Source organism: Zootoca vivipara, chromosome 3, assembly GCF_963506605.1.
Source record: "Zootoca vivipara chromosome 3, rZooViv1.1, whole genome shotgun sequence".
In the NCBI taxonomy this organism is placed as follows: domain Eukaryota; kingdom Metazoa; phylum Chordata; class Lepidosauria; order Squamata; family Lacertidae; genus Zootoca; species Zootoca vivipara.
In genome coordinates, this window is record NC_083278.1 from 116,741,290 (window position 1) to 116,768,383 (window position 27,094).

Consider the following 27,094-nt stretch of genomic DNA (forward strand, 5'->3'; position numbering starts at 1 on the left):
TGGAGATGGAGATGGAGAGACATCCTGGGGCAGGCATCCCCAAACTTCGGCCCTCCAGATGTTTTGGACTACAATTCCCATCATCCCTGACCACTGGTCCTGTTAGCTAGGGATCATGGGAGTTGTAGGCCAAAACATCTGGAGGGCTTCAGTTTGGGGATGCCTGTCCTGGGGCAACGGGCAACTCAATTACTTATGGATGTTGTTTGCCATTATGTTTTGGAAAGGCTAGCTCTAAGAGAATGAGCTAGGAAAATAAATTTTTAAGATTCCAACAACTAGGTATCTGGGTTCTCACATGCAAACATCCTACACTGCCCTGCTCTGGTGACTTTCTGCCATTCTGGGGTCGGAAGGAGGACTTGCTGTTCCTATATGCTTCTCCAGTGAGCAAAAGCACATTATGTCCCCTGGGTGTCTGCAACCAAGACTGGAGCCCCTTTCTTTCCGCACCAAGAGGCAAGACTGCCAAGACCTTTCATAAAAAGTGATGCACAGGCCAGTGTAATATGGGCAAGAGCTCTTAAATAGGTACCCTGCAGTATTAGAAACTCAGATATATAAGGTAGGAACCAAATAGCTCCTTAAACCTGGGTTACGGTGGCCAAAATGGAATGCCTAGTTGCCATTTTTGGGCCAGACAGCTCAGGAGACGTATTTTATCAATATGACATTTTGGTTCCTGAAATTCATTCTGATTTTGCAAATAAAAGGGGTCAGAATGCCACAGGATGTGTTGCTAATGCGTGAAAACAGTCAAGGGCCAAGGATCCCCAGGCATGCACCTCTAGGTGCTGGAGACATCAGGTGCCATCCTGGCGCCCAGGCTTCTTCACTTGGTTGCAAGTGGCCAATTGCCAGGTGGAAAATGCGCCTGGCACCTGGCAAATTTCAAACGCTGGTACCCTGTGATCTTGTACTGTACATTTACTATAAGTGATAGTGGTGGTGTTTTCCTGATGGTGCAGTTTTGTCCTTAGTTATCTATTGGTAGCCGCCACCTGACCATGCAGATAAGGAGATTTGGGAGTGAGTGGGGGAGTTCTGGGGGAATAAGAACCTCTGCCTACAGTGGAAATTCATCTCCCCATCTTCATCAAAATTAGCAGCGAGTTGGCATAATGCTACTGTTCCATAAGTTGCCTGAAACTGCTTTTTTTTGGGGGGGGGACGACTGAAATTGCACACTGCCTTCAATATGCCTGGCAGGAGACACCAGGGCACAGGGTATCTCTTACCAGCTAAAGTGCAGCAAAAGTTTGCAGGTGGCTACGGTAGCCAATACCCTTTTAAAGAAGAAATCCAATGGAGGAATTGGGCCAAAACTAACAAACTGACTTTCCAAAGGAGATAATGTGAACTTCTGCATCCTTTGTAGGAAGAACCAGATGCAGCAATTCAGGATGAGCAGCAAGTGTGAAAAGGATGCCAAGGCTTTTAGAAGACTGCGAGCAAAACATGAGTCGGCAGTGTGACGCCACTTAAGAAAAGACTTATGCAATTCAAGGTTGTACCAACAGAAGTATAATACCCAGACTGTAATGATATCAGTATTTCCTGCTTTGGCCAGCCTGCACATGCAGCATTCAAAATTCACCAGGTGCATTTTACACCTGGCTATTGTGCCTGACAAGGAACGCGGGTGGCGCTGTGGGTTAAACCACAGAGCCTAGGGCTTGCCGATCAGAAGGTCAGCAGTTTGAATCCCCGCCACAGGGTGAGCTCCCGTGGCTCGGTCCCTGCTCCTGCCAACCTAGCAGTTCGAAAGCATGAAGTGCACGTAGATAAATAGGTACCGCTCCAGTGGGAAGGTAAACGGCGTTTCCGTGTGCTGCTTTGGTTTGCCAGAAGCAGCTTAGTCATGCTAGCCACATGACCTTGAAGCTGTACACTGGCTCCCTCGGCCAATAAAGCGAGATGAGCACCGCAACTCCAGAGTCGGTCACTGGACCTAATGGTCAGGGATCCCTTTACCTTTACTTATTGTGCCTGATGTCTCCACCATCTGGAGGTGCATGCCTGGCGGTCCTTGGATCTGGACTGTTTTCCACACAGTAGCACCACATCTTGTAGAATTCTACCCATTATATTTTATCTGCACAATCAGAACGAATTTCAGGAATCCAAAAGCCACATTGAAAAATTCAACCTTCAATCCGTCTAGCCCAAAAATCCCAATTTTGGTTTAAGGAGCCATTTGGATCCTAGCTAATAATAATAATAATAATAATAATAATAAATATTTATTATTTATTATTTATACCTCGCCCATCTGGCTTGGTTTCCCCAGCCACTCTGAGCGGCTCCCAACAGATTATTAAAAACACAATACAGCATTAAACATTAAAAACTTCCCTAAACAGGGCTGCCTTCAGATGTCTTCTAAAAGTAAGATAGTTGCTTATTTCCTTGACATCTGATGGGAAGGCGTTCCACAGGGCAGGCAGCGATACCGAGAAGGCCCTATTACTCTCCATTTGACAGACTAACGCACAGCAACACGTGCAGGGCCAGCTAGTATATACAAGAACTAGAAGTTAAGATGCTATTGGTAAATAAATGCCAAGCTATTGGGGTTTTTGTTTTGTTTTTTAATAAAAATGGGGCACTGCAAAACATTCCAACAATAGAACGTCTCCAGTGAAATGTAAACCTCTTAACGAAAAGCAGCTGCTCTTCAGTTCTGCTGTTCAGAAAAAGGCCCACTGGCAAGCAATGAGTATTCCTTGTGGGTTTAGCATGCAGGGGGAAGTAGGAGCAGATCATTCCTCTTACGGTTTTGCTTTCGTCATATTAGAAATATAAACAAGAGTTTGTCTAAAACAGAAACCCCATTAACAGCACAATCCTATGTGAAAGTCCGTCCAAACTCAGTCCCACTAGCTAAGATCCTGCAGGATTGAAGGCTAAAGGTTCGATTTCATTCACTGACCTCCTTCTTAGATGGCCACCAACTAACCTGGCAAATTAATACTGAACATAGGGCAAGAATCTCACTTCACAGCTAGTCAGCATCTTCCAATCAGGGCCAGAAACAGAATGAAAAGAATGGTTAGAAATGTTCTGCCTATCACCTTTTACCATATGTGGTGGCTATGTAAGGTAATAAAAGCATTATGGGAAATGATATATAATGAATTGAAAAAAATGTTTTAAATGACTTTTTTTAAAAAAAAACCAAAGTTTTTTTATTAGGAATTGTAGGTACGTACCAAGATCCCAAAGGAGCAGAAAAGTCGTTTCATGTATGCAACGACAGCCACACAGATGCTACTAGCCCGGAGATGGAAAAAGGATGAAGTCCCTACCAGAGAAGAATGGCAATCTAATGTGTTGGATTATGCCGAAATGGCAAAAGTGACCAGGAAGCTCAGAAACCAATAAGACCAAAACTTCAATAAAGAATGGGGGGGATTATAATTTACTTGAGAGACCACTGTAAGCAGATGAAAACATTAGCAGGATTGGAATAACACTTGTAATGTAGAAGATATTATGGACAAAATGGAGAGATATAAAATTTGGATGATGAAATAATATGCAGTTGAAAAGGTCTATAATAGGACCCATGGAGGGGAAGGTGGGAAATCTAGAGATTTGGAGAAATCTCTAAATATGGATATGCATTTTGCATTGTTATAACGCTACACTTGTAAAATCAAATATTGTAAAAATTATTTCAAAAAAGAAATGTTCTGCCTATCATTTCCCAGGCCAGTCACCTTTAAAAGATAATGGCTGCCTTTAAACCTGGTGCTGATGGGAGTTATAGTCCAAAACGTGTCGAAGGCCCCAAGTTGGTGAAGGCTGCTTTAAAGACTCGATGCAATCTTCCCTTCCCACGCTCATGCTTTCCACAAGCTGATTGCATCAATACACCTACGAAAATTGGTTGACTGGTTTATCAGGAGCCAGCAAGGGAAGAACAAAAAAGAATGATGGTTGTATCTTTGATGGGTATCAGATTAGCACGCGCACAAACACAAAGCTCATGCCCCAGCAAACCAAAAGGATGTAAAAGTGAATGCTACTAAAAGTAGTTGGGGGAGAGAAGCCTGTTCCAATCTATACAGAATTATAGCAGTTTGGAGTCATTTCAAATATTGGCCTTGAACGACTTGTTTCCCCCCAGAACTTAATCCATTTGCAGTGGATTAGCCAAACCACTCTCAACAGAAGGAGACTTCAATTAGCAATGATATTTCAAAGATAGGGTATCACTTTGCAGTTCAAAGAAATAAAAATAAAACCCTCCTCCGCTTGACGATAGCATCAGTTTTCCTGGCTGGACAGCAGTCAAGGCTTCCAATTCCCACATTACCTGCAGAACGACTTGCCAAAAGAGATGGAGCCCTTACATCCTGGCAAACACCCCACCTTAGCCCCATGGTCTGTACCAGCCCTAACAAATCCTCTAGCAGCCAGACTGTCAGGGAAATGACTCAGGTCGTCTGGAGAACAGCCCCAAAGGCAAACTTCGCCAAAAAGCAGTGCTGAAGCATCAAAATTTGGCTGCAGTCGTTAGATAAAAGCAATCTGAAGCCGTAATTAGAATACGCTCTGCCAGGTGATCTCCCCACTCGCCACTTCCTCTGGCACATCAGGTACCGCCACAGAGATCAAGTGTCAGGCGGCATATTCACGGTTAAGTATCTCTTGTGAAAATGACGAGGGCCATTTCCTAAGAACCGAAGCAGAACCCTGTTGGTTCAGGCCAATGGCGCATTTAGACAAGCAGCCTCTTCTTAGGGTGGCTAACCAGCAAGCAGGATCCGAGCAGCCCTCCATAGCCTTTTTCCTCCATGAATTTGCCTAATCCTCTTTTAAAGTCATCTAGGTTAACAGTTATCATTGCCCCCTGCAGGACCGAGTTCCACAAGGGCACACAACCATACTGATTTTCTTCATGGTGGTGGGTATATTTTGGAGCCACCAGACATCACAGTGGCAAAACACCCAGGAGGATATGTGTGTGAGAGTGTGTGAGAGTAAGTGTGAATTAGCAGAAGCTGATATAAATCCTGGACTCAACTGAATCGAATTCAACCAAATGCCCAGGTGAGGGGGGAAGTCTTAACCTGGTGCTGAAAAGATGTCAATATCACTATTGCAGGACTCACTCAGGAGCAGTATCCAGATACAATATCCTAAAAAGAAGAAATAGCCTCCAGTCCAGACTGTATTTGCATTTAAAAAACAAACAAACTTTCAAAATCAAATTTAAAGTCTACAGTTGTCCTCTGTATATCCTAACGTGTTTGTAAATAACATACAACAAAATGAGTATCTTATCCATGAATGAGAAGCAGAGGGCCACAACTGAGGTGCTACCACCAAAAAGGCCTTGCCCCTCATATGCCCACCAGCTGCCCCTGAGGTTCTTATGGCATCTCCATGTGGTCACAGCCTAACTGTGAGCTAGATAGCAGCATCACACAGGGGCTGCCATGTGCAAGTCAACCTTCAGAATCCGTCCGGCATCCGTAATTGAGGTTAGAAAGGCATTTTCCTCCAGACTGCCGCTACCCCTCCCTTTCATTACATTCACCCCCTGCTGAAATATTTATTTTATGTTCCTGGTGAGGGAAGGCTGCCTTTTTCACTTACGTTACTCCCACAAATTCCCACATACACACTGATGTGCCCTTTTTACAGCTAACAACAACAATTTGCCTCACGCTCCCAGGTTAGAAGCTAGCAGGGCTACAACTGCAGATTTAAAGCAGTTAAGGAAGCAGCACAGCAGGGCAAACAACAAAGAACCATTATGAGCTGTAAAGCCGTACTCAAGTCATGCAAATAAGAGCCTGGCCACACACAAAAATACCAAAAGGAGCTTCTCCAGAATCTGCAAACAGCAAACCTCTAGAAATGCTTTCCAGAATGAAAACCCAGAAATCTCAAATTCTAAATGCACCTGAGCCTGGATTGACAGTAACTGTTGTTACTCTCTAAAGACCTTAAGGTAGTTAAACACACACACACACACACACACAGCCATCCGTGAAAAGCCCCAGGACCACAAGGGTCTCACCATCATTTTGCTTTTAAGATGCACCTTTGATCATCTGGCCTTTCCAACTATAACAGCTGCCCACATCTGAATGCCACAAGCCTCCAATATCTCTTCCCGCCACCACCCCACTCCAAACAACAACAACGAGGCGTATTTTTTAAAAAAAGGTTGTTTTGACATCCCTTTTGCAACGAAATGTCAGTCGGTTCACAGGCTGTTTGTACCACTGTTTTGCTGCCAAGACCCTTTGGCCGTGCATGAAGCCGAGCTCTGAACCAAAATAAAACTGTCATTGCTCGAAGGAAGAGAAAAAGTGGCTCAGACAATAGCAAAACTCTGCACCAACGGACTGGAGGGGCATTTTCGTCACCATTCAGTTGCGGACAGAGAACGCAAGAATCCCCTCCCCCCCACACACACAAAAACTCCCCTTAGCGTTTCAGTAAATACCAAGAGAAGTTAGTCATTACTGCCACACAGGCCTCCCTACCGAACATAACATTTCCCCAGTCTGGATCCTTCGCCTTCCATCAAAGCTGTTGAATCCATCCATTTAATATTGATTTCATCCAGCAGCGAAGACAGACGACGATAATAAATTATTTGATAAGTCCTGGCAAGAGTACAAGAGAAGCCTCCGGCCCCCGAGGAACTCAATGGCACAACGCACAGGGGAAGATACATTTGTCTGATCAGGAGCCAAGTTAGCCACCTAACTTGTGTACAACGTGAAGCCCTTCTGCCCAGTTCCAAGATAAAAAGGCTTTATTCCTCCCTAAGTGTGCTAGGGAATCTTGCAATTCCTTTCGACCAAAGAGCTCCAGATAAAGATCAGGCAATAAAAGAAAAGAAAATTCTGATTAATGCAAGAACTCAGAGGGCAGCATTTCCTTTTCTCTCTCTGTTGACAGAAGGCCTCTTTAAAAAATGGCATCTCCGGTGACATGCCCTCACATCATCTAGAAAACAAAGTATTCTTTTCCCCCTTCAGAAAGGATTTGCTTTGATTCACACAGAAGTTTGACAATTTAAATCCAATCCTCTATAGCTTAAGTGATTCGTTGACTAAAATTGCTCTTCAAAGTTTGGCAATTTGGTCTAACCCAGGGGTAGGCAACCTAAGGTCCGTTGGCCAGATTGCCTTCTCAATCCGGCCAGCGGACAGTCCGGGAATCAGCGTGTTTTTTACATGAGTAGAATGTGTGCTTTGATTTAAAATGCAACTTTGGGTTATTTATGGGGCATAGGAATTCATTCATTCCCCCCCCCTAAAAATAATAGTCTGGCCCACCACATGGTCTGAGGGGTGGTGGACCGTCCGACAGCTGAAAAACAGTTGCTGACCCCTGGTCTAATCAGCTGTAACATAAATGATTCATTGACTAAGGCTGCAATCCTAAACAACTTTACCGTTTGAATTCAATGGGACTTACTTCCAAGGAGACATGACGGGGATTGCAGCCTCTAAGATTTATTAAACTGGGCGACAAGTCAAAACCAGATTACATGAGTATATATATCTTTCCAACTACAAGGCAGCTAAGTTTCATCACAATTGCCCCAAAACTTTGCCAGGCAAGATCACAGTGTGGCAAAGTGGCTGGCGTGTTGGGAGTCCTGGGTTCAAATCCTCACTCCACCATGGATCTCACTCAGGTGACCTTGGGCCAGTCACCATCTCTCAACCCTAACCTACCTCACAGGGTTGTTGTGAGGATGAAATGGAGAGGGGGAGAAACAGCTATGCCACACTGGAAGGAACGCAAGGTAAGAATGCAGGAAATCATAGTGGAAGTAGTGTTTCGTATCTGGAAACAAGCAGGGATTGAGAGGCAGAGAGGAAACTATCCTGAGCTCACAGGAGGATGCTGTACCAGATGGAACACTGCCTTGATCCAGCAGGCTCTGGCAGACTGAGCAGACAGGAACAAGACAGTAAGAGCTGTTCGACAGTGGAACTTGCTGCCAAGGAGTGTGGTGGAGTCTCCTTCTTTGGAGGTCTTTAAGTGGAGGCTTGACAGCCATCTGTCAGGAATGCTTTGATGGTGTTTCCTCCTTGGCAGGGGGTTGGACTGGATGGCCCTTGTGGTCCCTTCCAACTCTATGATTCTAAGAGGGTGTCCAACAGTCAAGAAGGTGGTTTCTGCACATGCTGGAAGCAAGGGGCAGATGGGCCTCATCCACCTGGGAAGGGAGCCCATCTAGGAGAAAGAAAACTGTCATCATAAACCTCTGCTGCCTTGCAGGACATCTTCAGGAGAAGAAAAGGCTAAGGAGTAAACCCTACACAAATCCAGAGGGGAGTCCCTAAGAGGGTTGGATGGCGCCTTGTATGTCTCCTTCCAGCAACTCCTGCAGCCAAGCTGGTGCCAGCCATCTTGCTCTGCTTTCCTCTAGCAGGCATGTCAAACCTGCGGCCCTCCAGATGTTTTGGCCTACAACTCCCATGATCCCTAGCTAGCAGGACCAGTGGTTGGGGAAGATGGGAATTGTAGTCCGAAACATCTGGAGGGCCGCAGGTTTGACATGCCTGCTAGAGTCTCTAGACCACAACAGCAAGGCCAAGGGGGGGGTGGGGGTCTTGTCTGGGCAGTCCAGGCTTGTGCCCCAGGGAGGTCACTTCAGAGCTGCTAAAGCAGCAGTTTAACTTCACCCTTGAGACAGACAGATAGATGCCAAGAAGAATAGGTTCGTAAACTGAGCCTGATGGGAGTTGTAGTCCAACAACATCTGGAAAGACATGGTCTCTAACCACTCCTTACTTTAGGCAAGACGCTGAGTCTGCCCCATTCTTTCATTTTAATCCTTTCTATACTACTTTGCATTTCTGAAGAAGAAAAAAGCCTAAGAAATTTTCAGCCTCTCTTTAAAACACCGCGTTACAAAATATCGAAATGAAACAGATGTCAATCAAGAACAAAATACAAAAATAAAAAATCACGCATAAAGCATCGTAAGCAGCTAAACAAAATAAATGAATGTGGGCAAAGAAGTTCATATGGGCTGCTGTTGTTTTTAACTTATCTTAGGCTGATCTATTGCTCATTATAACTTCATGTCCCACCATTATCAAAAGTTCACCTGGTGGGAATAAGAGACAGAGCCTCCTGAAAGTCTCCTGGAGATTTTGATAACAACCAACTAATTAATAATAACAAAACATAATAAAAATGATAATGATGATAATATAGTGGTGACTAAAACATGGACCGCACACCTGCCTTTTGACAGTTTTCTCCCTGCCATCTGAAGGCTTTTATCCATGTGGCCTTTTTAAAAATCCTCTGTTTTTCTGTCGTTCAGTTTTTAAAAATGGATACTGATACTGTTACGGAAACAGTGTATATGCTAGGATATACACTGTTTCAAACAATCCATTTGGAGAGTGGGTGGGTGGAAATGCAGGAAGCAAACCCTGAAACAAATAAATGTAACCACTGCTTTTATTGCTGTAACTGACATAACATACCGTGGCGGTACTCTCCCAATCTGCTGTTTGGCATTTTATAATAATAATAATAACACCAATGTTTTATATGAGATTAGGTGAAATGCCAGCCAGGGCAAAAGAAGACAGGATTTGGTATTTAAAACAACCACCACAACAATGAGATGGTTTGATCTCGTTTCACATTGTTTTAGCTTCTTCTCCCCCCCCCCCCACCTACATAATGGCATTTTATTATTGTTGTTATTATTATCATTCTGATCTGATTTCAGCGAGCTAGTTATTCCACAAAACCAAACACACCAGTGACCAGATCAATGGCCCAAACACCACACACCAAGCCTCTGACGTGTAAATGCAATACATTATTATTAATGGCAATATTAATAATAAAGAGCCTGTGCTTTCAAAAACCACACACACATACACAGGTGAAAGACCCAAGACCCAAGGAACAGGGGGATACTTCTTTGCCCTCCAAAGTTGGTAGTCCCTAATTTTTGGAGGGTGTCCCCAGAATACAGTACCCCCAAGCAGCACCCCCAGATGGAGAGACCCCCCTCTCCAAAGCTACCTTAAAGGGGATGGGGGTTCTCCTTCTTTAGGCAGTACCATTGTCCAAAAAGGGGGGTATTCCGCCCTCCAAAGCCTCAAGATATCCCCCCAAAAAAATCGCATACTTGCCTTGTGCGCACACACCCCTCTCCTTCATCACTCGTGGTACGTTCCATCTCTGCCTCACCCCCCCACGCTTTCACCTTCTTAGTTTAACCCTCCCGCAGTGTTAAGGCAGCCGCTCCCGGGATCCGTAGGCAGCGACCATTAGGACAAGGAGCGGGGGGGGGCGGCGCGGGTGGAGAGACGCGCTGCTGTTTTCACCTCCTGTTTTCGCCTCCCCGCACCCTCCGCGAAATCCCGCATTCCCTCCGTCCTTCCCCCCGTCTCGCCTACCTCCGAGCCAGGCGCAGATGGTTCGTCCCACGGAGAGAGCGACCCTATCCGCGCGCGACAGCCCGCCTCACCTCTCACATCCCCTCGCCCGCCGCCGGTTCCTTCAGCGCGTCTTCGGCCGTTTCCGAAAGGGGGCGGGCGGAAAGGAACGAGGGGCGGGGCTGGAAGGGACTGAGGCGGACGGAGATTGCCGAGAAAGCGGTGGGGGGGAGGGGGCGGGGCAGCAGGGAGGAGATTCGGAAGGCGACGGAAACTAACGAACCTCCCTCCTCTCCGTCAACTCTCCCTCCCTACACGCCACAAGTGTGACGCATGCGCAGTCGACAAGACGGCATTTCCCGCCCAAAAACGGGTCAAGTCATAGGAGCAAATCCTGTCATTTAATTTTATCTATTGTTTAATTGAAAGGAATACACCTTTTGGACTGTAAAACAAAAAACACCTCAACACGTTGTTGTTTAGTCGTGTCCGACTCTTCGTGACCCCATGGACCATAACATGCCAGGCACTCCTGTCTTGCACTGCCTCCTGCAGTTTGGTCAAACTCATGTTCGTAGCTTCGAGAACACTGTCCAACCACCTCGCCCTCCATCTTTCCCAACATCAGGGTCTTTTCCAGGGAGTCTTCTCTTCTCATGAGGTGGCCAAAGTATTGGAGCCTCAGCTTCACGATTTGTCCTTCCAGGGAGCACTCAGGGCTGATTTCCTTAAGAATGGATAGGTTTGATCTTCTTGCAGTCCATGGGACTCTCAAGAGTCTCCTCCAGCACCATAATTCAAAAGCATCAATTCTTCGACGATCAGCCTTCTTTATGGTCCAGCTCTCACTTCCATACATCACTACTGGGAAAACCATAGCTTTAACTATACGGACCTTTGTCGGCAAGGTAATGTCTCTGCTTTTAGGATGCTGTCTAGGTTTGTCATTGCTTTTCTCCCAAGAAGCAGGCGTCTTTTAATTTCGTGACTGCTGTCACCATCTGCAGTGATCAAGGAGCCCAAGAAAGTAAAATCTCTCACTGCCTCCATTTTTTCCCCTTCCATTTGCCAGGAGGTGATGGGACCAGTGGCAATGATCTTGGTTTTTTTGATGTTGAGCTTCAGATCATATTTTGCGCTCTCCTCTTTCACCCTCATTAAAAGGTTCTTTAATTCCTCCTCACTTTCTGCCATCAAGGTTGTGTCATCTGCATATCTGAGGTTGTTGGTATTTCTTCCGGCAATCTTAATTCCGGCTTGGGATTCATCTAGTCCAGCCTTTCGCATGATGAATTCTGCATATAAGTTAAATAAGCAGGGAGACAATATACAACTTGTCGTACTCCTTTCCCAATTTTGAACCAACTACTGAAGGTAATGGGGCCCTTTATATGTCCAGCTGTCCTGCGTCAACAACAAATTGGCACTGTTTTTTGTGTTGAATATATGCTACTGTATATGGTAATTTATGGACCCAATAGGTATCTCAAGCCATTTGCATATAACAAAATAACCAGCCCATGCAGAATGTAGGCACCCTGTATATAGAAAGGAGCAAACCAGTGATATTTTAGGGAGCAGGCTAGCAGGCGGGGCCCATGACTTACATCACAGGAGCCGACACAACACAAAACACTGCTGCTGTATGTAGGTTTTATTTGTGTTTTATCTTATATTTTGGAAATGTACATCCTTTTTTTCCTTTTAATTTTTTTGGGGGGCCCCCAAGAGAGTGGGGCACTAAGCTATAGCTTGTTTAACTTTTACATAAATCTGACCCTGCTAGCAGCCCTCAGTATCCTAGCTGGCAGTCCCTACCACAACTTGTGGAAGCCAGATTTCTAGTATTATGTGGGTGAAAATATGCTACACAGTTTTTCTCCAGACCATGCATAATTTTATAAACCTTGCCCATCTTTCTCTATCCCTTACACTTCTTCTAAACCAGTGATGGCCAAACTTGGCCCTCCAGCTGTTTTGGGGAATACAATTCCCACTGTCCCTGAACACTGGTCCTGTTAGCTAGGGATGATGGGAGTTGTAGTCCCAAAACAGCTGGAGGGCCACGTTTGGCCATCACTGTTCTAAACTAAGAAGCCTCAGACACCATAGTCTAACCCAGTGTTTCTCAACCAGTGTGCCTCCAGATGTTTTGGGACTACAACTCCCATCATCCCTAGCTAGCAAGACCAGTGGTCAGGAATGATGGGAGTTGTAGTCCCAAAACATCTGGAGGCACACTGGTTGAGAAACACTGGTCTAACCTCAGGTAGGGAAGAGAAGGAAGCATCTTACATCAGCTGTTCCCTCTTTTTTTCTTTAATCCTGCCACCCATAGAATCATAGAGTTGGAAGAGACCACAAGGGCCATCCAGTCCAACCCCCTGCCAAGCAGGAAACACCATCAAAGCATTCTTGACATATGTCTGTCAAGAACCTTGGAAAATGGAAAACCTTGGCGCTCAAAGTACATTGGTACTGTCTCCATAGCTGTTGCCACATTTAGATCGGCCCAGAGGAAAAGAGCCTCAAGAACACAAACAGGTCAAACTTCTGCGCTGTGCTGAATCTGGCAAGCGTATTATTAAGCAGCTATTAAAAATGGGCTTATAGGAGCCTCAGCTCAGGAACAAGAGTGGGACTCTCTCTCCACTGAAAGCGCCGCGGGTGTGCATGAGCAAAAACAGTCAGCAAGCCAAGGGCTCATTTCCTTTAATGCCCTAAAAACGCCACATGGTACTCACAAAATCAGGGTGGCTACAGAACAGAATTTACCACATCCTTTCAAGGTATACTTATGGGAGAATCCTTTCTTCTAACAGTAAAGGGCAGGGGGAAGCTATGGCTGGGTCGATGGGGCAGGCCAGGGAGGGGAAAGAGGGCTAAGGCTGTAAAAAATAATAATCCGAGGCGCAATCATTGCTAATTGAAAACTTTCCCTTTTCTGGAAATCTGTAGAGCCTTGCCAACTTGTCGTCAGACCTTGTGGCACCACTGCTAAATGCCAAGTCAGTGTGTAGGAAATCCACTCTTTAGCTGCATGATGGGATCTTGGCGAAGGAGGCAGGCTTGGTCTGCATTACCTGGGCTGCAGAAGAGTTAATCTCTCCCACTTGGCTTTTTCCATAAACCATTGCCTGGGATTCCTGGTTGCTGACAGCTAAAGGTGAGTTGTTAAATATCATTTGTTTATTTGTTTATTAAATTTTGTTACTGCCCTTCATCTGAGGATCACAGTGGTGGTTTACCGTTTAGAAACACAAAATACATAGTAACAAATATATACCGGACTAGGCGCAACCAGAGATGCCTATCAGATTGGCCATGCGGCAAGAATATTCCCACAAGGCTCTTTTGAGAGTAATAGTGCTGAAGAGCAAGATATACACCCTTCTAAATTAATTAATCAGTAAGAAACTAAGGGCAGAGCTGCAACACACACTGGGTGCACATGGCTTCCCCCAAAGAATCCTGGGAACTGTAGTTTGTTGTGGATGCTGGGAATTGTAGCTCAGTGAGGGGGGGACTACAGTTCCCAGTAATCTATGGGGGAAGCACATGTGTACTCTCTCACAGGCCCATATAAGTTCAGCACAAACAGTTGGGCCTGGTGAACATTTAAGGTTCCCAACCCTAATCTGCGGGTTGCCATCTGCTTGGATTTTATTCTGATCTTGATCTGATTTTAGGATGTGTTTTAATTGATGGCCTGATTTTATGTTAGTGTGTTATACATTTGATGTTAGCCGCTCTGAGCGCGGTTCTGGCCAGGGAGGGTGGGGTATAAATAAAAACAATAAGTATTATTATTATTATTACTATTGTTACTAAATGTGCTATGGCTGTATGGAGTGGATCTGCCCTAGTTGTGAATTTGACCATTATAATAAGAAGTTCAAGGGAGCTGGAAGTGTTTGTGTGTTTGTGTGGTCTCTCTGCATTTAAAGTTTGCTCTTGTGCACAAACGCACTCACGCACTCCTCTGTGGGGAGAGATCCAAGGCCTTAGCTTTGGGCTTTCTAAAACAAGCGTGGGAAGAAGCAGCAAAATTCACTCGACCGCCCTCCTTTCTCTCTCCCCCCCCTCCCCACCGCACTTGTTTAAAATACCCAAAGCCACATTCAATCCTCTCTTTGTTAGGTGGCACGCTATTCAGGATCAAGAACTGGGGAACCAGCCGCTGCGGAGAGAGAGACAAAAGCAGCATTATAGGTGCACACCTACAGAGAGCAATTGGAAAGTGTACATCAAAGTGCCTTTTCCCTGAGAGACAATTACTGCATTATGTGCAACTTAGGCAAAATGTCATTGAAACGGCTGAAGACGCCCACACATCTTTTCCTCTTCAAAATATAAACACCTTTGCCCATGGTTTCCCCCCACACACACCTTTCTGCCATTCTTAACACAACCAACAATGCCATGTACAACCTTTGAGGAAAGGGCAACAGCTGCAAAAATATTCTATGTATTATTGCGCAAATATTTAGTCTATCTTTCTTCTTAGACAAGAATGGATAGTGCCACCTGCGTGCTTTCAAGGCAGATGTTTTTTCATCCGCTTGGAAGTTACGCAAGAGGAGCCCTACCTGGATCAGACCAAAGGCAATAGTGGTCCCAGTTACTGCAGCTGGCATAATCTTCACAGCACCCCTGCAATATAGGCTAGGCCGAGAGGCGGCAAGCTTTATAGCTGAGCTGGGCTTTGAACCCCCGTTTCCCAGGTCCTGTGGTCTGGCACTCCAACCACAACACCAAATTGGCTCAGGTGTCATCATACCTCAAATCTACCACATTACTAGCACTGGGGTTTTTTCAGGGCTGTACAGGCTGGCTTTTTGGACAAATGCTGAGTTTGCATCTTATATTAAAGTTGGTTTTTGCTTTTAGATGTGGTTGGGGTAAGCTACACTTCTGTGAATCCTCTCTCTCCAAACCTGCTCCTCCGTTTATTATTTTTATTTTGCAAGGCACCAACTGCCACTCATTTGTTTCTTCCTCTCCCCAAAGTCCCCCGGGGGCTGCTGTCTCCCACGCTATTAATTTAAACGGAATGTCTACCAGGGAAACCAAAGTCGCTTCCCACCCTCCAGGTCCCACTTCTCAGCAGATGGCAAAGTTATAAATATCAACACATTCGTCAGCTAGTGGTACTCAAACCAGGCAGAGCTTAAAAATACCACAATGGATTCACAGAATCATAGAATTTCAGGGTTGGGAGGGGCCCAAAAGGGCAGCTAATCGAACCTCCTGCAATGCAGGAATCACAGCAAGAGAATCCTTGATCGGCAAGCAACGTTTATTTCAACTCTGGCGTTGCACCTCCAAAATGCAGAGCCTGAGTTCCTGCAGTGGAGGTGCATCGAGAATTATGGAGCTCCATGCAGACATTTATTTGCTGTGCGCAATCCGTACCATTGGAGCATGAAAGGCTGGGCTTATATAAACCCTTGGGTGCCCGGGACATAAATTCAAGCACATGAACAGGACAATGAATGGTACAAATTAAGTAGATCTGTGGGAGGTTCAGCACAGATGAAAGAAACTAGGAGGTGATAGAATCATAGAATCATAGAGTTGGAAGAGACCACAAGGGCCATCCAGTCCAACCCCCTGCCAAGCAGGAAACACCATCAAAGCATTCTTGACATATGCCTGTCAAGCCTCTGCTTAAAGACCTCCAAAAAAGGAGATTCCACCACACTTCTTGGACGCAAATTCCACTGTCGAACAGCTCTTACTGTCAGGAAGTTCTTCCTAATGTTTAGGTGGAAGCTTCTTTCTTGTAGTTTGAATCCATTGCTCCGTGTCCGCTTCTCTGGAGCAGCAGAAAACAATCTTTCACCCTCCTCTATATGGCATCCTTTAATATATTTGAACATGGCTATCATATCACCCCTTAACCTTCTCTTCTCCAGGTTAAACATACCCAGCTCCCTAAGCCGTTCCTCATAAGGCATCGTTTCCAGGCCTTTGACCGTTTTGGTTGCCCTCTTCTGGACACGTTCCAGCTTGTCAGTATCCTTCTTGAACTGTGGTGCCCAGAACTGGACACAGTACTCCAGGTGAGGTCTGACCAGAGCAGAATACAGTGGTACTATTACTTCCCTTGATCTAGACACTATACTCCTATTGATGCAGTGATGAAGCTGGCCTCAAACCACCCAGTCTCCTGGGTACTCTCCTGGCATCCAACACTCGGGGTCATCAGGCAGACTAGGCCCTAGGGCAGCCTTTGCCAAGTTGGTGCGCTCCAGGCATTTTGGACTACAATTCCCAGCAGCCTCAGCCAGCATGGCCATGGAGGGTACCTGGTTGGCTGCCATAGGGGAAAAGAAATGGGCTGCATTTCTAGCCTGAAGCAACACAGCTGACTCTCCAAGGCAATTGAGGCTCTATAAGGCCCAATAATCCCAAACCGGAATTAAGATTGCCGGAAGAAATATCAACAACCTCAGATATGCAGATGACACAACCTTGATGGCAGAAAGCGAGGAGGAATTAAAGAACCTTTTAATGAGGGTGAAAGAGGAGAGCGCAAAATATGGTCTGAAGCTCAACATCAAAAAAACCAAGATCATGGCCACTGGTCCCATCACCTCCTGGCAAATAGAAGGGGAAGAAATGGAGGCAGTGAGAGATTTTACCTTCTTGGGCTCCTTGATCACTGCAGATGGTGACAGCAGTCACGAAATTAAAAGACGCCTGCTTCTTGGGAGAAAAGCAATGACAAACCTAGACAGCATCTTAAAAAGCAGAGACATCACCTTGCCGACAAAGGTCCGTATAGTTAAAGCTATGGTTTTCCCAGTAGTGATGTATGGAAGTGAGAGCTGGACCATCAAGAAGGCTGATCGCCGAAGAATTGATGCTTTTGAATTATGGTGCTGGAGGAGACTCTTGAGAGTCCCATGGACTGCAAGAAGATCAAACCTATCCATTCTTAAGGAAATCAGCCCTGAGTGCTCCCTGGAAGGACAGATCGTGAAGCTGAGGCTCCAATACTTTGGCCACCTCATGAGAAGAGAAGAATCCTTGGAAAAGACCCTGATGTTGGGAAAGATTGAGGGCACTAGGAGAAGGGGACGTCAGAGGACAAGATGGTTGGACAGTGTTCTCGAAGCTACGAACATGAGTTTGACCAAACTGCGGGAGGCAGTGCAAGACAGGAGTGCCTGGCGTGCTATGGTCCATGGGGTCACGAAGAGTCGGACACGACTAAACGACTAAACAACAACAAAGGCCCAATAAATCCTTTGCAGCCAAGCCAGCTAGTTAGTGCGTTCTGCCTGTTATTTTGTCAAAAAATAAAGCATCCTTGCCCTGCCTTTCTGCCAAACAAGGTTCCCAGACTGGTTTGCAAGGTCCAAAAATAAGACAGTCCTTGCCCTAAGGTTTGCAATCTATAAAATACATGTGACAAAAGGAAAGGTGATTGGGAGGGAGGAGGGGGAAAGCAGCTTGTTCACCAGTTCAAGGAGGGTGATGATGCGAGAACACCTGCATCATTCGCTGCTTCCCCCTGCCTTTTCCAAAATTTGGCAGGTGACACAATTAAGGTAGCAGTGAAACAGAGCTGAAATATTTCTCCAGCAGGGCAAAATCTCTAATGCTGTTCTGGTTGTTGTTGTTGCTGCTGCTGCTACTTTTCCTGGCACCATTATTCTCTCCTTCTGGGCTCTGCTTCCATCTTCTCCTGCAGCCCCATTAATCACAAGTGTCAGAGAAGGGGAAGGAAACATGCCCACCAAAATGTTTTCAGGATTTCCCCCTCTTTGGGCACACAGAGAAATTTCTCAACTGCCCTGGAAGAAGCTGCAACCCCGTGTGCAGTCAACCTTCTTGAATCCCACCGATTTCAAATAAGCCACAACCTCTCGGAGTACAGAATTCTCCGCTGACATCTAAACCTGCCTTATAGTCAGTCAAGCCGTTTGTCCAGGGTGGGGCAACCAGTGGCCCTGCAAAGCATTGCAACTCCTTGCAATGTAGGAATCTCAGCTAAAGCATCCCTGACAGATCCAACCTCTGCTTAAAAACCTCCAAGGAAGGAGAGGCCACCACCTCTTGAAGGAGTCCGTTCCACTGTTCAACAGCTCTTACTGTCAGAAAGTTCTTCCTGACGTTTAGTTGGAATCTACCGTATTTTCTTGTAATTTGAATCCATTGGTTCAGCTCCTCCCCTCCGCAGCAGCAGAAAAAAATGTTGTGGGACTACGACTCTTGACATCACTGGTTGTGTTGGCTAGGGTGGATAGGAAAGGACTTATTCATGCAATGTTAAACTGCGGAACTCACTCCCACAAGATGCAGCAATGGCCACCAACACGGGTGTCTCCAAAAGAGGATTGGACAAATTTGTGGAGGATAAGGCTGCCAATGGCTACTAGCTATGATGGCTATAGTTCACCTCCACCGTGAGAACAGGATGGTGGACTAGATGGGCTGCTGGCTTGATCCAGCAGGGCACAGTAAAAAAAAAACATCTAGGAGTGCTAGCACCAGGCGGAGGAATGGTTCTCTACCATAGAGCTTTCATTATCCCCATATTAATACATACATCAATATCATCACCATTCAAACTGAAGTTGCTTCTATTGTACGAAATTATGAAGTATGTATCTTTCATTGGACAGCTCGTGAAGTTCAGATCCAAGTCCATCTTTCTTTGATCCGTCTTTTTCCTTTGTTTCCAAATTTTTACATTTGGTTTTTCTTACGAGAGAGGACGCTCAAACAGCCTTCTCGTAATCTGGAGCGATGGAGAACTCTCAATCTGTTTTACGGCATCGTAAAAAGAAATGCCAGTGGGATCATTTAAGGCCCATGCAAGTGAAAATGTTTATCATCGGGAAGGAGCCAAGACGTAAAATTGGATTTTACTTGGTGTGCTCCACGACGGAACATCAATAAAAAAGGGAATTCCATAAAACTAATAAGAGATCTTGCTTATTGGGCCGGTCAGCATATAAAAATACTCTTGGCTAAACCTCTCAGGGAGTAAATTACTGTAACTCTATAATTAGTAGGACAACAGCATAAGACCATGGCTAGCCATATAGAAGCGGGTGCAAAACCAGTGACTCCTCGAGAAGTTATTGGATTCCCAGCAGCCTCAAAAGCCAGAGATGGTGGGGTACTGTTCATCTGGAGGGCACAGGTTCCCTTCAGTCAGCCCTAAGAAGCAACACAGTTAACAGAACAAGCCAGGATCCATCATAAAATACATTTAAAGCAACAACTTTGGGCTGGATATATTAGCTAGCTCGCTGCAAAAACACCATGCTACCCACCCACATATAAAAGTGAAAGCAATTCCAAAATTAGAAGTTTAGGGCACGGATTTCCCCCTTGCATCAAAAGAAATTGCCAGGAAGGTATTTTTTAAAAGCACTACAAGGATCAAGGCTCTGGGATCGCAGAATACCCGAGTGCTGTTTGAGGACAGAGTAAAATAAGGAGAGAGATATCTAAGAAGTAGCTACTTGTTTCTCCTTATGGTGACTGGCAAGCCATGTCTGTCACTCATCGCCAGTAAACTGTGTGTGATAAACACACACAAATATATCCTTTAACTACAGGGCAGCGCAGCCCAGAGACTGAACATCAAAGGGCCAAAGAATCATTTGCATCCCACTCTCTTTCCCGTTTTCCCAAACCACAACCATGGCGAGGAGGGAGAATTCTCTGTGGCTCAACAACAAGGATCCTTGATGGCTGAATAATCTGGCAATGGAATACAAAAGTTCCAGTCAAATCATGCACAGACACACACACAGGGCGAGGGGAGAAAGATGCCATTCCATATGCCTGGTGCTATTGCTCAGATGGGCACCCTGTTGTTGTTTAGTCGTTTAGTCATGTCCGACTCTTCGTGACCCCATGGACCATAGCACGCCAGGCACTCCTGTCTTGCACTGCCTCCCGCAGTTTGGTCAAACTCATGTTCGTAGCTTCGAGAACACTGTCCAACCATCTTGTCCTCTGTCGTCCCCTTCTCCTAGTGCCCTCAATCTTTCCCAACATCAGGGTCTTTTCCAAGGATTCTTCTCTTCTCATGAGGTAGCCAAAGTATTGGAGCCTCAGCTTCACGATCTGTCCTTCCAGGGAGCACTCAGGGCTGATTTCCTTCAGAATGGATAGGTTTGATCTTCTTGCAGTCCATGGGACTCTCAAGAGTCTCCTCCAGCACCATAATTCAAATGGGCACCCTAAACTTCCTCATTGCCACTGCAATCACTGGTCAATCTGTCTTAGCATTGCCTACACACTAACACCCATTGGTCCCCCAGTTTCAGGCTTAGGCTGCATGCAAAGCAATGTAAGGAAAGCCTGCTGGATCAGGCCAAAAGAGGCCCATCTAGTCCAGCAAGCTGTTCTCACAATGGCCAACCAGATGCCTATTATGGGAAACCTGAAAGCTGGATTCTAGACCAAGCCAGGGTTCGAAATTGGCCAGGCGCATTTTGCACCTGGCTCTGGGCCACTTGTGACCAAGTGAAGATGCCCAGGTGCAAGGAATGGCACCTGGCACCTCCAACATCTGGTGAGGCATGCTTGGAGAGCCTTGGATCTGGACTGCTTTCACACACTAGCAACACACCCTGTAGAATTCCACCCGTGGTATTTTATCTGCACAATCAGAATGAATTTCAAGAACCAAAAAGTTGTTATTGAAAAGAGCCGCCTGGCCCCAAAATGCCAACGAGGCGTTCAGTTTCGGCGACCATAACCCTGGTTGAAGGAGCCATTTGGTGCCTAGTTTATATATCTGAGTTTCTAGGACTGCCAAGAGTGCTCTCCCCTCCTGTGGTTTCCAGCAACTGGTATTCAGAAGCACTGCTGCCTTGAACCATGGATGCAGAGCAAAGCCATAACTGATCAGTGAAAAAATCTGTAGGCCAGCTCTATGGCTACCAGTGTTATCCCCCCCTCCCAACCCCAATTCCAAGAGGATGTTGGAGGGTGTCCAGATCCAAGGCCTCTCCAAACATGCCCTTGAAATGCTTCCCTTTTTTTTTGCTTTCTCCATTATCTAGCCACAAATGACGGGGGAAGGGAAAATTCAAGATTTCTGCAGCAATGAGTGGCTGCATTCCTCCTCTCCCCAGATCTGCAAAATTTTATCAATATCTCCTCCAGGTGACCATAGGTTGGCCCCTTTCAATTTACCTGGGGCTGCCAGTGGCTCAGCCTAGATTCATCCAAGCTGTAAAGGGTATGCATTATCTCTGTTGCTATAAGAGCGGGGAGTTTGGCAGGAGCTGCTGTATATATTGCTCATTATTAGTTTTAATTTTATATATATTGTACTTTTAATAGCATGCTCTTGGGTAAGCCACCCCGGGGAATATTGAATGATGGGCAGCTCTATAAATCAAAATTTGAATAAATAAACAATGCCTTTGCCAGAGTCTCTGGGGAGCTTCTGTTTTAGAGTAGAGATGGCACCAAACCATCTGGGCTGAATCCCTCTGGGCTCCATGTAAGGCCATTTCATACATCTCCTGGCACCACATGTGAATTAAGTTTAGCCGTTCCAAGGGCTGTCCACTTCCAGGGAAGCGCAAGAAATCATTCTGCGTGGTTTATGTTCGCAGCAAGAGAAAACAGGAGTGTTTTTCTTCACTGCAGCCAGGCCTTGCAGGAAACTGAACCAGAAATCGATAGAATGACCATCAAACAGCATCCTTCAACCCCACAAATTATTATTATTGTTGTTGTTGTTGTTGTTTATACCCCATCCATTTGGGTATTATGGATAAAATGGGGTCGAAACAGCAATGGAGCAGAAAACAGGGTGAAGTTTCCAGAGTGGCAAAGGAAACAAAATGAACTATTGGGGGTGCCGAGGGGAACAGGTAGGCAGGCGACCAGAGACAAGGCGAGAGGAAGCACATTCTACCGAGGTCGAGAGCAACCCCATCCCGAGACAAAAATAAATAATTCCGGGAACATGAATGTTTGCGTTTGTACAAGGCTCCGGCAGCCCTGGGCAGATGAGAGGCAAGGGTGTGTTTGTATTAACTTTGGCCTGGTTTTCCCATCCCAATGTGCTCTCCCGGCTCTGACAGAGATTTTCTACAAAATAATTTTTCAGCCTTTCCACAGCCAGGAGGGCACGAGGGGCTCCTCTGTTAGTTATCTCAATAAACCAAACTTTCCGACTGTTCAGCATCTCTGAACCTGTGCCTGTAGGTGTGTGATACACTCAACCATAAAGCCATCTAGGTTAGTGGTCCTGTGGGAATGAGTTTCACAGTCTAACAATCACATATTCCTGATCCATGTATAGTCTGGCCTCCCTGTGGCAGTGTTCGCACATAATCTTAAACCATAGTTCAACATTGCCAGGAAAAGCTGCAGTGAGCCTCGCATCTGTATAGACTTGAGCCTCGCCCTTCTTTCCATGAGGCCATCATGAGAGATTTGGAAGCCTTTGCTTCCTTTCCAACAGTTTGACGTGGCTCCCAAACCTTGTCAAAATTGGGTAGCCTTGACTATTGTTAGTGGAAATTACTCAACTTCAAAACAGAGTTTTTAAAAAGCTGGCTTTGTTTTCAGTAAACTTAAAGATCAACCATAGCTTAGGGTTGAGATGTCATAGTTAACCTCCAATTTGCAGTGTTGGAGGAGAGGGGGAAGGAAGATTGTGCAAGTTCAAGATTTGCTGCAGCTCACCCTTGCAAGGTTAAACTGTGGTTTGACATTATGAGGAAACCAAGGCACAGTGTGTTTGTTGCTGGGGTTTGAGCCTGCATTATTCAGTTTGCAGCATCCACTGCTACCTCCACAGGTTGTCCTCACTTCTGATCGAAGCTTGCAGGTAAGCGGATGAGGTACCCAGCAGGCCACTAATTGACTGGTGGATTTCTCTGTTTCCCTTCCAATCTCCCAAGCAGTTCACCAAACACAAACCAAACATTCCATTTCTTTCAATATTTAAACAAATAAAGCATGATTAAACATCAGGAATAGCTTTCTAAGAGCTGTTGGATAGTGGAACGGATTCAGGAAGTGGTGGATTCTCCTTCCTTGGAGGGGCTAGATGGTCACCTGTCATGGATGCTTTAGCTGAGATTCCTGCATTGCAGGGGGTTGGACTAGATGACCCTCGGGGTCCCTTCTAATTTTACAATTCTACGATGCTATGATAACGCAGTCCTGCCAGCCTAGTAGTTCGAAAGCACGTCAAAGTGCAAGTAGATAAGTAGGTACCGTTCTGGTGGGAAAGTAAACGGCGTTTCCGTGTGCTGCTCTGGTTCGCCAGAAGCGGCTTATTCATGCTGGCCACATGACCTGGAAGTTGTCTGCGGACAAACGCCGGCTCCCTTGGCCTACAGAGCAAGATGAGCATGCAACCCCAGAGTCGTCCGCGACTGGACCCAACAGTCAGGGGTCCCTTCACCTTTATAATAACGCAGAGTAGCATTAAAAATACAACAAAATATACACACAGCAACGTCTTTGCCGAAACAAGCAGGTTTTAGTCAAATATGTCTCAAGAAAAAGATTGGAGGGGGTGGGTTGAGGAAAACTTAATTCAGAAGTTTGGTTCATGACTCTTGGGTAAGGAAGGAATAAGGGATGTTGGCATTCCATCTAAAAACACATCTACCTGGGAGCTAGCTCCCTGTACCATGCTATCCTTGAGCACCCCTATACACTTGGACATCTGTAGGCAGGGCCGGTCCACCCATGAGGCAAGGTGAGGCGGCCGCTTCGGGCAGCAGGATCCGTAGGGGTAGCAGATACGGCCTCCAATAAATGCATCACCCACTGCTGCACGGCCCTTGGAGGTTGGATCTGCCGCCTCCTTGGCAGTCCCTCTATGCCTCCTCCTCCCCAGCAGCCTCTTGGTGAACAGGAGACACTGTCCATTGGTCTCCTTCCACCTCACTATACTAACTCCAGAAACCCAAGACCACGTGGAGGAGGCTCCTCCCCACGCCAGCATCGTCCAATCCAAAAGCCAAGGCCATCCTGATGGTGACAGAGAGCGGTAAGGGTGCACCTGGGGCCCACCAGGTGTTCTGCACTACAACTCCCAGCAGCCATGACAGCCATTAGTCAAGGGAAATGGGAGTTGTGCTCCAACAACATCTGGAGAGCTCCAGGTTGAGCAAGGCTGATCTGAATAATCTGAGAGCAGTTATAAGGAGGAAAATGAGAGAAGTCTGTGGATGATGATTCTTTATTAAATTGGTATATCGCCCCTCACCCAGGGTGATTCACAACATAAAAACACAAAATGACAACTCGCACAATATATAATAAAAACAAACTAAAGACACCTCCCTCCCACGAACACATTTAAATGGTGACTTCAAGTTCCTTTCAGAAGCACCAAGAAATTGATGATCAACATGGCATACAGACAATTCTCCCCTTTCAAAATATCACACTCACAGACCCACATAATTATTCCCCCACCCCTCCCAGCAGAAAGAAATCCAAGTCTAACAGGAGCATTCATATCCTACTTTCCCTCAAATCTCCCATTGCAAAAAAAAAAAAAAAAAAAACAGGAAGGAAGGCAGAATCAGAGCATATGTTTTAAAGACAAGAAAACATGGGGTTTCTCTCCCGGAAACTAAAAACACTATCCCAGAGTATCATGTAGCGCGTTTCCGAGAGTTAATCTTCAGAATCTGCAATCCTAAAATGTCAACGGGGAAGGGTTGTAACTTTGTAGTAAGGAAAATGCTTTGCACATTAAAAAAAAAACACTCTGGTTTGAGACACCTCTTGGAAATATATTTTTTCAGAGAGCAAGGCGGGAAACAGAGATATTTAAGAAGGAGGAGGAGGACTGTCGCTCTGAGCTAAAAGCATGGGCCGGACTGAATAACAATCTGACACAGTGACCCTCGGAGGGTATTTCTGAGCAAGCAGGTCCACAATGCCTGCCACAAAACGCCCGGTCCCTTTCGCCATGCTTTACGGATCCATTCTGATCCACTGCTCACCACCCAAAACAAACAGCCTGCATTGCTATGATCGTTGCTTCTGTTATAGGATTCCTGTCTTTTTGGGACACAGTCACAGGGCAGAAAGGCATGTGTACCTCTCAGGATGAGGTGCACTCACGGTTAGCGCATGGGGCTGGCTCCCAAGAAGCCACAGGGCGAGCGCATGGACCCTTTTCAGCAGACATGGGGAAGGGCCCCCACTTGCCACAACAAGGGAGAAGGTGCTCCAAAACTCCACAAGTACATTTCCTAGGAAAACTCACTGGGGGGTGGGGTGGGGATGTCCTAATGTATAACCGGGACCACTAGATCCCCTCTGACTGCCTGGACCTGACTGTCTGCTCCCATTCCGGAGAGCACATGGACGGAGCATATGCTCAGAACTCCCCATCCAAGACTGGGAGTCCACTCTCTGCCTGCTTCTTCCCGGCTGCTTCCTGAGCGGATCCTGCAACGAGGAGGCTCCCGGGAGGCCATGAGGAGCTGGCAGGAGTGCCAGCTTGGCCCCGTGGCCGTGGGTGCGGGGGGGGGGCAGTGGGTGCCATGCAGCCCTGGCGCCTAAATATGTGGGTGCCCGGCCTCTTCATGGGGAATTCTGTGGCTGCTCGGGCACCCAGGGCCCCAGCATGCATGGGAGCTGGTCATTCATTGCAGCCCCCGGCCCCGGATCTGTATCCTCGACGCCTTGGCTTGCATTGCAAGCCATTATATCCCCCAGGCTCCTTCTTCCCCCAGACGCCAGGCACGTGAAACCGTTCCGGGCTGCGGAAGGGAGGGGAACCGGGGCTGATCCTGCACCGGAGGGAAATGCATGCAAGCCAAAACAAACCCCTTCCTCTGCAAGAGCAAGGAGGGGCTGTCCTGTGCAAAGTCAGAGCCACCCCACCCGGCGCACCCCGGGGTCGCCCTCTAGAAATCTCTGCAGCGCTTACCTCGTAGCTGCAGGGAGGCGAGCAAGTTCTCGCACAGCTGCCGGCAAGCGGGAGGAAAGGGCTTCCGAGGGAGGGAAGGAAGGAAGGAAGGAGGCAGGCTAAGCCCGGGCGCCGCTGCCTGCGCGCTGCCTGCCTGCCACCGTCCCGCGTCTGCAGCCCAGCGGCGCCGGCGGCCAATGCTCGGCGCGCCGTGGGAAGCGGAGCTTTTAAGACGGGGAAGGAAAGGGGGGCCGGCGCGCCCCCTGGTGGAGATGTGAGGGAGACCATAAATAGTAGAAATGGAAGGGTGCACCCAAGGGTCATCCAGTCCAACCCCCTGCAATGCAAGCATCTCAGCTAAAGCATCCATGACAGATGAGCATCCAACCTCTGCTTAAAAACCTCCAAGGAAGAAGAGTCCACAACCTTCCAAGGGAGACCGTTCCACTGTCTAGCCCAGGCTTCCTCGACCAGCTTGAGGAAGCCTGGTCTAGCAGTTCTTCCTATCAGAAAGTTCTCCCTGATGTCGGAATTTCCTTTCTTGTAATTTGAAGCCATTGGTTCGAGTCCTACCCTCCAGAGCAGGAGAAAACAAGCTTGCTCCCTCTTCCATGTGACAGCCCTTGAGATATTGGAAGATGACTCTCCTATCTCCTCTCAGTCTCTTTTCCAGGGTAAACATACTCCTTCATTCCTCATAAGCAGGCACCCCCAAACTTCGGCCCTCCGGATGTTTTGGACTACAATTCCCATCATCCCTGACCACTAGTCCTGTTAGCTAGGGACCATGGGAGTTGTAGGCCAAAACATCTGGAGG

At 46.6% G+C, this 27,094-nt stretch overlaps 1 protein-coding gene across 7 annotated transcripts in view; it reads right to left on the minus strand.

The window, feature by feature from the left end:
- EXTL3 (exostosin like glycosyltransferase 3) overlaps positions 1–26,462 on the minus strand; it is a 148,303-nt gene extending 121,841 nt beyond the window's left edge. For 3 of the 7 annotated variants that reach the window (XM_035110853.2, XM_035110849.2, XM_035110852.2), the window contains exon 1: positions 10,416–10,810. The gene's annotated coding sequence lies outside the window, so the exon portion shown is untranslated. The other 4 variants (XM_060273177.1, XM_035110850.2, XM_060273176.1 and 1 more) reach the window with 3 other exon arrangements.
- Positions 26,463–27,094: the final 632 nt, after the last annotated feature.